This window comes from Camelus dromedarius, chromosome 9 (genome assembly GCF_036321535.1).
Source record: "Camelus dromedarius isolate mCamDro1 chromosome 9, mCamDro1.pat, whole genome shotgun sequence".
In the NCBI taxonomy this organism is placed as follows: domain Eukaryota; kingdom Metazoa; phylum Chordata; class Mammalia; order Artiodactyla; family Camelidae; genus Camelus; species Camelus dromedarius.
The window spans coordinates 76402385-76414955 of record NC_087444.1 but is presented as its reverse complement, the minus strand read 5'-3'; positions in this window follow the sequence as shown (position 1 = coordinate 76414955).

Genomic DNA, 12571 nt, shown 5'->3' with positions numbered 1-12571 from the left:
ATTTGGTGTGTGTGTGTGTGTGATTAAATTGATTGATTGATTGATTGATTGATTTAAATGGAGGTACTGGGGGTTGAACCCAGGAACTCGTAAAGACTAAGCCTGCATTCTACCACTGCCTCCAAAAATACACATTTTTGAGTCCAGATGGAATGACTGAAATATTTACTGCTATGAAGCTTAGATAAGGATAGATTTTATTCCAAAGGATTATTATTGTAGAGAGAATGCTACAACCATAAAATGTGTAAAGGCTCAAATGCCAGAACAAAAAGAGCTTTTCTTTTACATCCAGGGGTAAACAAGGCAGGAAAAGTCCCATATGGAGGAGTGGAGGAGTGTGGCAGGAGCCTCAGTTTCTCAGGTGATGTTTTATGCTGAAGTCACCTACTCTTGATTGTGGATATTCTGACAGTGAGGTTGTTCTGAATTACAAACCTCAAAAGTGGTCCAAAACTTAGGGCACTGGGGAGAGGAGAAAATTAAGTAAATTTTGATTAAACCATGTAACCGAGCATAGTTCCCACTGATCACTGAGGACAAACAAATCAGTAATCATTCATAAGGCAATGGATGGGAATTTGGAGGATTCCTTTCTGGAATTTTCCGAAGTAAACAAGGAGGCTATCATTGTCTTACTGAAATTATAAGGGAAGTATTGGGGAGGGTATGGCAGGGGGGAGGATAGAGCTCAGTGGTAGAGTTCTTGCTTAGCATGCACAAGGTCCTGGGTTTAACTCCCAGTACCTCCCTCAAATAAGTAAATAAAAATAAACCTAATTGTCTTCCCCCTCCAAAAAGTAAAAATACAATATAAACATTAGAAATTAAAGGGGGCAGGATATGGCTCAAGTGGTAGAGCACATGCTTCACATGCACAAGGTCCTGGGTTCAATCTTCAGTACTTCCATTTTAAAAAAAACTAATAATAAATTAATAAATAGACCTAATGACCTCCCCCGCCAAAAAAGAAATGAAAGAGGAAGTGTAGTTCTTAGCAAGTACGCTGTTTTCCTCAGCACCAAGGAAGAAAAAGTGTTCTTTTACCTTTGCTATTTTCCAGTTACAGACTTAGTGTAAATTCTAATATGGTCGCTATATGACATCAAGCAAAATTTTTTTAAAAAACCTACGTTACATTTGAAAAATGGAATTAAAAAAATTTAAATTAATAACTGACAGACACGACCAAACTCCGTTTTGCAGATTCACCGCCATTTCAGGACAAGCAGAGCTGACTGCAAGTAACGACTTCCGCCTTCTACAAAACCTACCAATCAGCATCTACTCTTCAGCATTCCTCATCTGCGTAACAACTTTCGCCTCCCCGGACCTGAGTGAGAACTATGGGCGGGACTGTTCATCCCCGCCCCTCTCTTTCAGACACGCCCCTTTCACTTTCAGTATACTCACCAATCAAAACTTACCTCTCAGTCACCCTTATTTGCATAAGAACCCACCAATAAGCTCCCGCCCATGGGGATAAATAACCAAGCCTAGCCGCCGAATTCTGGTCTTTAGGCTGTCGAGGGGTGTATGGGTATTTTTTTTTTCCCCCTCTGCTTTTTCTCCCCTCCGCATGTTTCAGCTGTGTGCTGTAGGCAGATAGTGGGTTTTTAACTGGAACCTCCTCTGCAAGTGTCCAAAAGTGAACTTAATTCTGTCCTTAAGGTATCTCCAGTCCCCTCTCCTCTCTGATAATACCAAACATGCCAGGAAGCTCAGTGTTTATGGCTTTGAATGTCACTGAAGGACCCTGCACGCTCACTCACTCAGTTAATGTCTATCCCTGTCATGTACAAGAGAAATGAAGTCTTAGTTTTATTTGTATTTGTGCTTACAATACAAGCATAGAACAGGCGGCAAGGATAAACACAAAGTTTCAGTGCACTGGAGAAAGTAGATGCATTTAACTTTATTTAAAGCACGGGTGAGAAGTGAGTCGGCTCTACTTAAAGTTCTGGGTGTAGCCAACACCCCTCATCGACAGTTCACCATAGATGCCAGCCCTGTCCCCTACCCCACTCCCTGCACGCAACCTATTGCTAAGCTGTAGGCATCCCACTCCCAGGACACGTGTTTCCACCCACTCACAAAACCTTTTCATTTAGATGGTTTTTTTTAGAGTTACTGGAGGGAGACCATACTTCAGTGGTAGAGTGCATGCTTAGCCTGAAAAGTGTCCCTTGGGGGCTTAGAAAGATGTGTCTTTTGAGCCTTGAAGAGCAGTTTTGCGTTCTGCTTGAGTTAAGATCATTGAAACCAAAAGTAGTCATCAGATTCATGAAACTATAACTGGCTAAGTAAATCATAATCAGTAACAGGCCTTTGCTGATGCAGCTCTCTTTAATTATTTTTATGAAACTTGCACATCCTCAAGTATCATGTAGCTAAAGAAGAGATTTGACTAAACTTTTTTTTTAACTTGGAATCAGCTGTGCCCACTTCGAGACCCAGCTGGTTACAATTAATTAGAACCACAGACCCTCTACATGGGCATCTGTGAGTGTCTGCTCTGTGACATTTCGACATCAGAGGGCCGAAAACTCCCTCTTCTGAACATGCAAACACAGCCCTTTTCTGAATAGAAGTCCCGTGAAGAAGGCCATAGCTTAGTTGTGCCAGTGCAGAAGAATTGATACATATATATTCTTTTTAATATTCTTTTTTCATTACAGGTTACTACAAATGTCTTCACGTGTGATAGACATGTGGCTCCAGACTACTCCCTGGAGTTTGTCATCATAAAGTTTAGTTAACAGTACCTGATAGGGAGATTCGTTGTCTCTGAGTCCACTTTAAAAAAATCTGATTTCTGGCACCAAGTTTGTCAACATCCAGTTATTTTACCAGCAGAAGTGAGTGAATTTGGGAATAACGAGAGAAATTGCAACTTGGATAATTGCAAGCTACGGCTAAAAAACAAACAAACAAAAAAAACTTAAGCAAAAAATAAACAATGCAAATTATAACAAGTTTTTTTTTAAATTATTATTTCTCTTTTTACTGCAATAGCTAGTGACCTAAATTATCACATGCCTTAGTCCTCCAAGCCTCAAACCCCAGGTCTTGTCCTTCTGTGTCTTTGAAACTTGAACACAGTGTTGAGTATGAGAGTATGATCAGGCCACTCACCTTTTTTTTTTAAGGTCTTTCTATTTTCCTTTTTTCTTTCTTTCTTTTTTTTTTTTTTTTTTTTTGGTAGAAGGTAATTAAGTTATTTATTTATTTTAATGGAGGTACTGGGAACTGAACCGACAATCTTGTGCATGGGAAAATGGGTTTAGAGCCAAAAGACAATGAAGCCAAAGCCTGAAAGAAGGATTTATTACTCTCAGCAAGTAAAGAGAACACTGGGTATCTTTCCCAAAGCAGTGTCTGCCAACAGCAAAACCGGGGAAGTTTTAAACTGAAGATAAATGCATGTTCATGAAGGGGCTTGAGCCATCAACGGAGTCCAAGCTTTAGTTGATTGAAGTCTGGAGGGTCAGAAAAAGTCAACATTATCATCATCCCTTAGGTTCCGTTGATATGGTGATCGAGTGCTTCAGGCTAATCTTTGCCATTGAAACAGAACTGGGATTCTTTACACCTGACCTAGTATCTTTGCTATTGTTACTTGGCATGCGTGACAACTGCATTCTTTTGTTCTCTTTCTTAATTTTAATCGAGGTATTGGGGATTGAATCCAGGACCACTTGCAACCTAAGCGTGTGCCCTACCACTGAGCTAAACCCACTCCCCTCAAAATGATTTTTCTTCTGTCAAGAAAGCCATGCCTGGTTCTCTTTCTTCAGAGATCCACCCCAACTGGTTGAATTACCATACCAGGTTCGTTTGCCCAACACTTATCAAGCCAAACCCAAAGATGCAAAGATCTGCCGCAGCGAAAAGGGTTATTCATAAGGCAGCCATGCTAGGAGATTGGAGAAAAAAATACCAAATCCTCCTCCCTGAAAGCAAGGGCCTTGGGTATTTAGGGATAAAGAAACAGGGTTTTTGCCAATCCTAAACTGCCAATTTACCCCTCCTTCCCCTGTTTCCCTCCCTCCACGAGTTTGTTTTCTGTATTTGCGAGTCTCTGTTTTATAACTTAATGTCATTTTTTTAGATTCCACATATAAGTGATATTGAAAGAGGGTTAATAAAATGGCCACATTTAGGCTAACATATTGCTTATTCTTATGCTCACCCTTTAAACAGCCAACTGACCTGACTGACCAGGTGCTCCCCACAGCTCCAGGCCCACTGTTAAAACTAAAGCTATTGAGCTTACCGTTTCTACTTTATTCCAGTCATTGAAAGTAATAATCATGCTTGGTCTCTGAGTCGTTCTCCAAGGAGACGTTCACAGGACTTTAACCTTACAAAATAGACTGAATTACCAAGAAGACCACACCTTGGGTGCTTATAAGATAAAGAGATGGAAAGAGCAACAACCGCTGGCCTCCATAGAATTGGTCTTTTGGAGGTATCATGATGTCATTCCATCTTCTGATGAGAAAATGATTCTGTTGATTGTTATCGATGCTTTATTGTTTGAGCTATGGCTATATGCCCACCCCACGGCATCCCCAAGGTGGGTTCACAGTTTTAAAGGAACTAGCTTTCTGCGAGTCCCCTTTGCCTGGCAAAGTAATAAAGCTACCTCTTTTCTTCTAAGCTCCAAGACCCGGTCTCTGAATTACTTGGCTCGTCAAGGATGGGGACTGATCTTTCAGCAACAATATTATATGACAGCTGGGAGTTTGGGATTGGCAGATACAAATTACTATGTATTGAATAGGAGGATGGGGGCTGGGGTTGTATAGCTCAGTGGGGTGGGGGTTATAGCTCTGTGGTAGAGCTCATGCTTGGTGAGCACAAGGTCCCGGGTTCAATTCCTAGTGCCTCCATTAGGGGGAAAATTTTTTTTAATTAAAAAAAAACATAACAGAGAAGAATTTACACATATATATTCAATGGCATGTAGTAACCTGTAATGAAAAAAGAATGTTAAAAAGAACATATGTATGTATAAATTCTGGGCTGGCACAACTAAGCTACAGCCTTCTTCATGGGACTGTGAAGGAAAAGCCCAGCTGGGCTAACGAGCTAAGTCACAAATCTAAGTGTGATAAGTGTCGGTTTACTGATGTAAGTTCTGCTGGGCTAACTCATAAATCTGAAGTTAGTGTCAGTTTACTGGGCTAACAAGCTAACTCGTAAATCCAATCTCAACAAGTGTCAGTAACGTGATCTGTTCCAAATTGATAAGCTCCAGTGTACTGATTCCTTGCTTTTTTGTTGTTTGAACCTTATTGGCTAATAGCCCCATACTTGTAATTAACCCTATAAAACCTTATGTGCACGTCTTGGAGGTGCTCAGAGCTTCGGAGCAGAAGCCCCTCTGAGCCCGCCGGCATAATAAATCTGAGTACTCCAACCCTCCAAGTGGTGCTTGTTTCTTGGCTGGCCTGTCATTTCCGTAACATTTCTGGAGGCCCCAGTGAGATACAACCACGCCGGCCCCTTGAGCCGCTGGACTGGTGGCTCCGGCCGACCAGGGGACAGGACTCCGGCAGCGAACGAGGTGGCGCCGCCCGACGGTATTCCGGGTTCTCTTTTGTGACGGCAACTCAGCCCCCCAGGTGGCTGGGCTACAACCAGAGCCAGACTCCGTGGAGGGACGGACAGACTCACCAGATGGCCGTCCGGACAAGGTAGGATCCCCCGGGAAGAATCAGGTCCTGTCCCATTGGACAGAAGAGGAGACTGATCCCCTCCTACAGGCTCTCCGTCTGATGGTATTTCAGATGGGGAAATCAGGTCAGGAATCAGGTCCTGTCCCAGTGGACAGAAGAGGAGGCTGATCCCCTCCTACAGGAAACAGGATATTGGTATTGGTGGGAGGACTATTGTTAACCTCTGTGTGTGTGTGTGTGAGTGAATGAGCGGCCTGTGAAGCATGCGATCAGGCTCGAGTTTGTAGCTCCACGGCATTCTGCTATGGAGTTCGAGTGAGTCCCAACCTGCGGTTCCATGGTGACCTCATATGGGTCAGGGCGGTATCAGTCCCTCAGGGTCCCGATCAGAGTCAGCGGCTTATACTGACCCGCCAAAGCTAAGAGGCACCTTCGTCCCCGCGAGGGGAGAGGCCAGGCGGACGCAACGAAAACCCTCCCTTGTCTTGTCTGCGACACTGGCACAGGGTGGCTACACTGGGAGGGAAAAGGACATAGACAGCCAATGAGTCAACGCCCCTGTGCCCCCAGAGGCTAAGATGCTATTTCTTTGAAAAAGTCTCCTACCTGATTCTGTCACAGAACACCCGAGACTTATTGTTCCCCTACTGAACTGACCCAAGTAGTGCCCCTTTTGCCTAGCCTCAGACCCCCAGGACTCAAATTTAGAAGACGAATTCCTTCAGGACTGGGCTCACCCGGCCACGGAGGTCCCTTTTCTAGTCCATTTGTTTTACCATCTGTCATCAGTCCCATGCCCCTGATACGTTAGTTCAGAATATAGAGAGAATTTAATGAAGAAAGTCCCTGGAACTGCTTGAGGCCTTGAGCTCCAGAGACATCAGCTGTGACTGGAACCCAGAGTCCCTGACCAAATTAGCCTTCAGACAACTCAGAGACCCAGCAAGAGAGCAGTCTCTCTGGGAACTCTGGTGTTTTGAAGAGTAAAGAAGAAAAAGATATAAAGGCTACCTTCCTAAACATCTAAAGCAACAGATCTATTATCCTTAAACATCTAAAAAGAATGGGAGGCTCTAAGTCAAAACCCACCACTCTAGACTGCATGATTAAGAATTTCAAAAAGGGGTTCTCAGGAGACTGTGGAATTTGAATGATCCCCGGCAGGCTCCACACTTTGTGTGAGCTTAAATGGCTGGCCTTTGGAGTCAGGTGGCCCTCAGGAGAAACTCTGGACCTAGCAACAGTGCAAGTGGTCTATCAAATAATCACTGGAACCCCAGGCCACCCAGATCTATTCCCTTACATTGACTCCTGGCTGAATATTGCCCAGACTGTACCCCCATGGATTCGGTTTTGCTCAAATGGACCTGGACAATGCAAGATATTAGCAGCTCAGCCGGTCCAGGCCAAAAAGACAGACAGAAAAAAGCCTATTTTCCAGGGAGACGCAGAAGATTAAATGGGCCTGCCCCCTCCATATGCCCCCAAGGCACAGACAGCTCCAGTCCCATTGGAAACACCACCACCCTCTGTGTCACCACCTCCCCAACCTGAGGACCCAGAGGCAGAGCCCAGCCCCAGCCTGAGCCGGTAGAGAGGAGACTCCGCTCAGCACAAGCCGTGAAGCCAGCACCACCAGCCCTCCAAATGCTGCTGCGGGAGACACAAGGGCCACAACAAGTTGGGGAAGGCGGGACTGTTCAGCCCGGGCACCCTGTACTCTACTACCAACCTTTTAGCATCACAGACCTTCTCAATTGGCACCATCACACTCCTTCCTACTCTGAAAAGCCGCAGGCTATGGTTGACCTCATAGAGTCTATCTTCCATTCTCACCGGCCCACCTGGGAAGATGTCCACCAGCTGCTTCTGACTCTTTTCAATACAGAGGAGAGGAGACGCATTCTCACTAAAGCACGAAAATGGCTGCAGGGCTGAGCCCCTGGGGACACAATGGATGTTGAGGGTTGGGCCATGACACGTGCCCCTGACACCAGACCAGATTGGGACTTTAACACCCAAGAAGGAAGAGAAGCACTGCGTGAATACTGGGAGGCCATCCTACAAGGGCTAAAAGCAGGAGCCAAGAAGCCAACTAACATGTCTAAAACGACCACGGTGACCCAGAGGCCAGACGAAACCCCCACTGACTTCTATGAGAGACTATGTGAAGCATTCCAAGTCTACACTCCTTTTGATCCTGAGGCCCAAGAAAACCAACGGATGGTCAACGCTGCCTTTGTAGCCCAATCATACCCAGATATACCCGGAAACTCCAAAAGCTGGATGGATTCGCAGGGATGAACGCTACACAGCTGCTGGAAGTAGCAAACAAAGTTTTTGTAAACCGAGAATGGGAAGCCCAATGAGAAGCAGACCAGCGAATGAAGCAGAAAGCCGCACTCCTTGCAGCAGCCCTGAGGAAAACAAGCTTCAGCCAGAATCCTGCACCACCTTGGAAGAGGGGACCCCAACCAGGGATGCCCCTGGGCCGAGACCAGTGCGCATACTGCCGGGAGACAGGACACTGGAAGAATGAGTGCCCAAACAGAAAGGATGGAAAGAAAGCACCCCCCAAAAGGCCTACTTATCAGCTGGAGCCACCAGCTGGTAATCACATCGGACTGGCTGGGGTTGACTCAGAATAGGAGAGACCGGGCTCCGTGCCCCTGGGCCCCCGGGAGCCCAAGGTCAAGATGTTTATAGGGGGCCAACCAATGACTTTTATGGTAGACACAGGAGCAGAGTATTCTGTGGTGACCCAACCTGTAGCCCCCCTGACCAAGAAAAAGGCGACTGTTACTGGGGCTACTGGGGACTCAACTTCCTGCCATTTCTGCCAACCACGATCCTGTCAAGTAGGAGGCCATCTAGTGACACATGAATTTTTATATTTGCCTGAATGCCCAATACCATTGCTCGGAAGAGACCTTCAGTCTAAATTGGGGGCACAAATTACCTTCGTCCCCGGGAAACAGGCACATCTGACCTTACAGGGAGAGTCTATGATTCTAGCCATCTCAGTTCCCCGAGAAGAGTGGTGTCTGTATGAGAGCAGAGAACTCCAGGGAAATCCTAGTAAACTCCTGGAAGAGTTTCCATTAGTCTGGGCTGAAAATGGACCACCAGGCTTGGCACATAATCAGGCACCACTGGTGATTGACCTCAAACCTGGAGCCAGCCTGGTCAGACAGAAGCAATATCCCATGCCTCAAGAGGCCCACCTAGGAATCCAGAAGCATATACAGTGCCTCAGACAAGAGGGAATCCTAACTGAGTGCAGATCTCCTTGGAACACACTGTTGCTCCTGGTGAAGAAAGCAGAAGGAACAGATTATAGGCCACTGCAGGACTTACGAAAAGTAAATGAAGTAGTCACTACAATACATCCAGCAGTGCCAAATCCATACACTCTTCTAGGCCTCATTCCGGCAGATGCTAAATGGTTTACATGCCTAGACCTTAAAGATGCTTTCTTCTGTCTTCGACTCTCACCTGTGAGCCAGCCCATATTCGCATTTGAATGGGAGGATCCCCATACAGGAGGAAAAACTCAACTGACATGGACACGTCTCCCCCAAGGCTTTAAAAACTCGCCCACCTTGTTCGGAGAGGCACTAGCCGCAGACCTTGTAAAATTCCCTGGGGAAACATTGAACTGTACTCTGCTCCAGTATGTGGATGACTTGCTGTTAGCCAGCCCCAGTGAAGAGGACTTTTGGAAAGAAACTTGAGCCCTCCTAGGGTTACTCCAAACAACTCGGTACAAGGTCTCATGGAAAAAGGCCCAGATCTGCAAAAAGACCGTCAAATACTTGGGATTTATTATCTCAGAGGGACACCGAGCCCTAGGACCAAAAAGAAAACAAGTTATTTGCGCCATACCCAGACTGGAAACAAAAAGAAAACTGCGAGAGTTCCTGGGTGCAGCTGGGTTTTGCCAGATCTGGATCCCCGGGCTTTCAAGAATAGCCAAGCCCCTCTATGAAGCAACTGCTGGATCAGGAAAAGAGACCCTCAAATGGGAAACTAAACAAGAAAATGCCTTTAGGCAATTAAAGGAACTATTAACCCAAGCCCCAGCACTAGGCTTACCAGATGTAACATGAGAGTTTAATCTGTTTGTACATGAAAGAGACCAAACCACTCTTGGAGTCCTGACTCAGAATGTGGGGCCATGGCAGCGCCCTGTGGCCTATTTATCTAAAAGACTGGACCCTGTAGCATCAGGATGGCCACCCTGTTTACGGGCCCTCGCTGCCACAGCCCTCCTGGTCAACGAGGCAGACAAACTCACACTGGGACAGACTTTAAATGTAAAAGTGCCCCATTCTGTGGTGGCCCTGATGAACGGCCCAGGTTACAAATGGATAACTAACACAAGGATGACCCACTACCAGGGGCTTCTATGTGGAAATCCAAGAGTCCGTCTAGAGACTGTGCGAACCTTAAACCCAGCCACATATTTGCCTGAGGGGGAAGGACAGCCTGACCACGACTGCGAAGAAATCATCGAAGAGGTGTATGCAAGCAGGCCTGATCTAACCGACAAGCCCCTGCAAAACCCAGACCTGGAACTTTTCACAGACGGCAGCAGTTACATGCAAGATGGACAGCGGCGAGCAGGTTACGCTGTAACAACAACCCGAGAGGTAATAAAGGCAGAGTCCCTTCCCCCAGGATGGTCTGCTCAGTGAGCAGAGATCTGGGCACTGGTCCAGGCACTAAGGGAAGGGAAAGGAAAATGAGTCAATATATACACTGATTCCAAATATGCATTTGCAACCTTGCATGTACATGGAGCCATCTATAAGGAGAGAGGACTTTTGACTGCTGGGGGAAAAGAAATCAAAAACAAAGAAGAGATTTTACAGTTACTGGAGGCAATATGGGATCCAAAGGAAGTGGCCGTTATTCACTGTAAGGGACACCAAAGAGGAAATGACCCTGTGAGCCAGGGGAACAGGCTAGCTGATCAAAAGGCAAGAAAAGCAGCCGCCTGGGAACACTCAGTAATTAAAGTTATGGCAGCGCCAGAGCTACCCACTGCCCCAGAATATAGCCACGACAAAAACAAGTGGACACAGGCTAAACGAGGGAAAAAAGGAAAGGACGGATGGTGGATCATGACAGATGGGAGGGTTTTCATCCCAGAACGACTAGCTTATCATCTAGTCCAACAACAACACGAAGCCACACATATGGGAAAAACGGCTTTGGAGGCCCTCTTAAAGCGATATTTCCTAATTTCTCATCTCCCTACTCTGTGTACATCAGTTTCCCAACGCTGCTTGCTCTGTGCACAAAACAATCCAAAACAAGGGCTAACTGGGCCAATGAAAATACAACGATGCAGATTGGCTCCCTTTAAAGATTTAAAAGTGGACTTTACTGAACTTGGGCCCAGTAAGGGATATAAGTACCTGCTGGTTTTCGTCTGCACCTTCACAGAGTGGGTAGAGGCCTACCCCACCAGGACAAAAAAAGCAAGGAAAGTGACAAAGGCTCTCCTCAGGGATGTTATCACTCAATTTGAAATGCCTACCTCCATCAGGTCTGACAATGGACCCGCCTTTGTGGCAGAAATTGTACAGCAAGTGGCAAAGGCACTGAGCATCCACTGGAATCTGCACACAGCATCCCGGCCTCAAAGCTCAGGGAAGGCAGAACAAATGAACAGAACTCTAAAACAAATGATAGCTAAAATCAGCCAAGAAACCCAGCTCCCCTTGGTGGACATTCTACCCCTGGCTCTGTTGCGAATTAGATACACCCCAAGATTTAATATTGGGTACTCTCCCTTTGAAATCCTCTATGGGCGACTGCCACCTTTAGTCAGGATGAAAAATCCCACCCCAAAAATAGGAAATTTAGGACTCCACCAACAACTGTTGGCACTAGGAAAAGTACTACGAGAAGTTTGGGGTTGGGTGATAAAAAAAAAAAACCATTTCATTAGGGGTCCAAGTGCATCCCCAGGTGACCAGGTGACCAGGTATGGGTGAAGGATTAGAAAAAGGAACCTCTCAAACCAACATGAAAGGGACCATATTTAGTGGTATTAACTACTCCTACAGCTGTTAAAGTTGCAGGAATCATCCCTTGGATCCACCACTCTGGGGTCAAGAGAGCAACTGCACCTCAGACGGAGGGTCCCTGAAAAATTGAGAGTGTCCCGGGAGACCCGCTCAAGATCAAGATCAAGAGGGACCAGAAAAGAATCGACGAGCCCTGCTCTAGCCACACCCGGAAGCTGGCTAGTCAACGCACGGCCGAAGCTTGAGAAAAGCTCAATGCAGCTGTTAAGTGTATTTCTTTTGTGCTCCCTTGCCTCTTTCCTTGTTTGCTATACCAGTCTGCGTACTAGCAGTGGGGCTAGCTAGCGCCGCCCCACCTGACTGGAACATAGGCCATAAAATCCTGATAGCTATTTTATATCTTGTTATAATTAGTGCCATCACCGCAGCATCATGTCTAAGATAATCATAAGGCTGATGTTACTGACGCTAATGCCCTCACTCCCCTTGGCTGCACGATGTACCTGCATGGAACCGGGTGACAAGTGGTCCATGTACCAACCTGTATTTTCAGCTTACAGGTAAATTCAGCCACGATCTCCAACAAATAACAGAAACCCTGAAAACTCTGCAAAATCAGATTGACTCTCTGGCCGAGGTGGTCTTACAAAACATGAGGGGTCTGGACTTACTCACGGCCAAAGAGGGAGGACTATGCCTCTTCCTAAACGAAGAGTGTTGTTTTATGCCAGTCAATCAGGAATTGTCAGAAAAATGGTTCAAGAGTTACAAGACCAAGTAAAAAGAGAAAACATATTTTAGATAAGAGCCCATGGACAGGCCCCTGGGGCTGGATCTCCTGGCTGACAC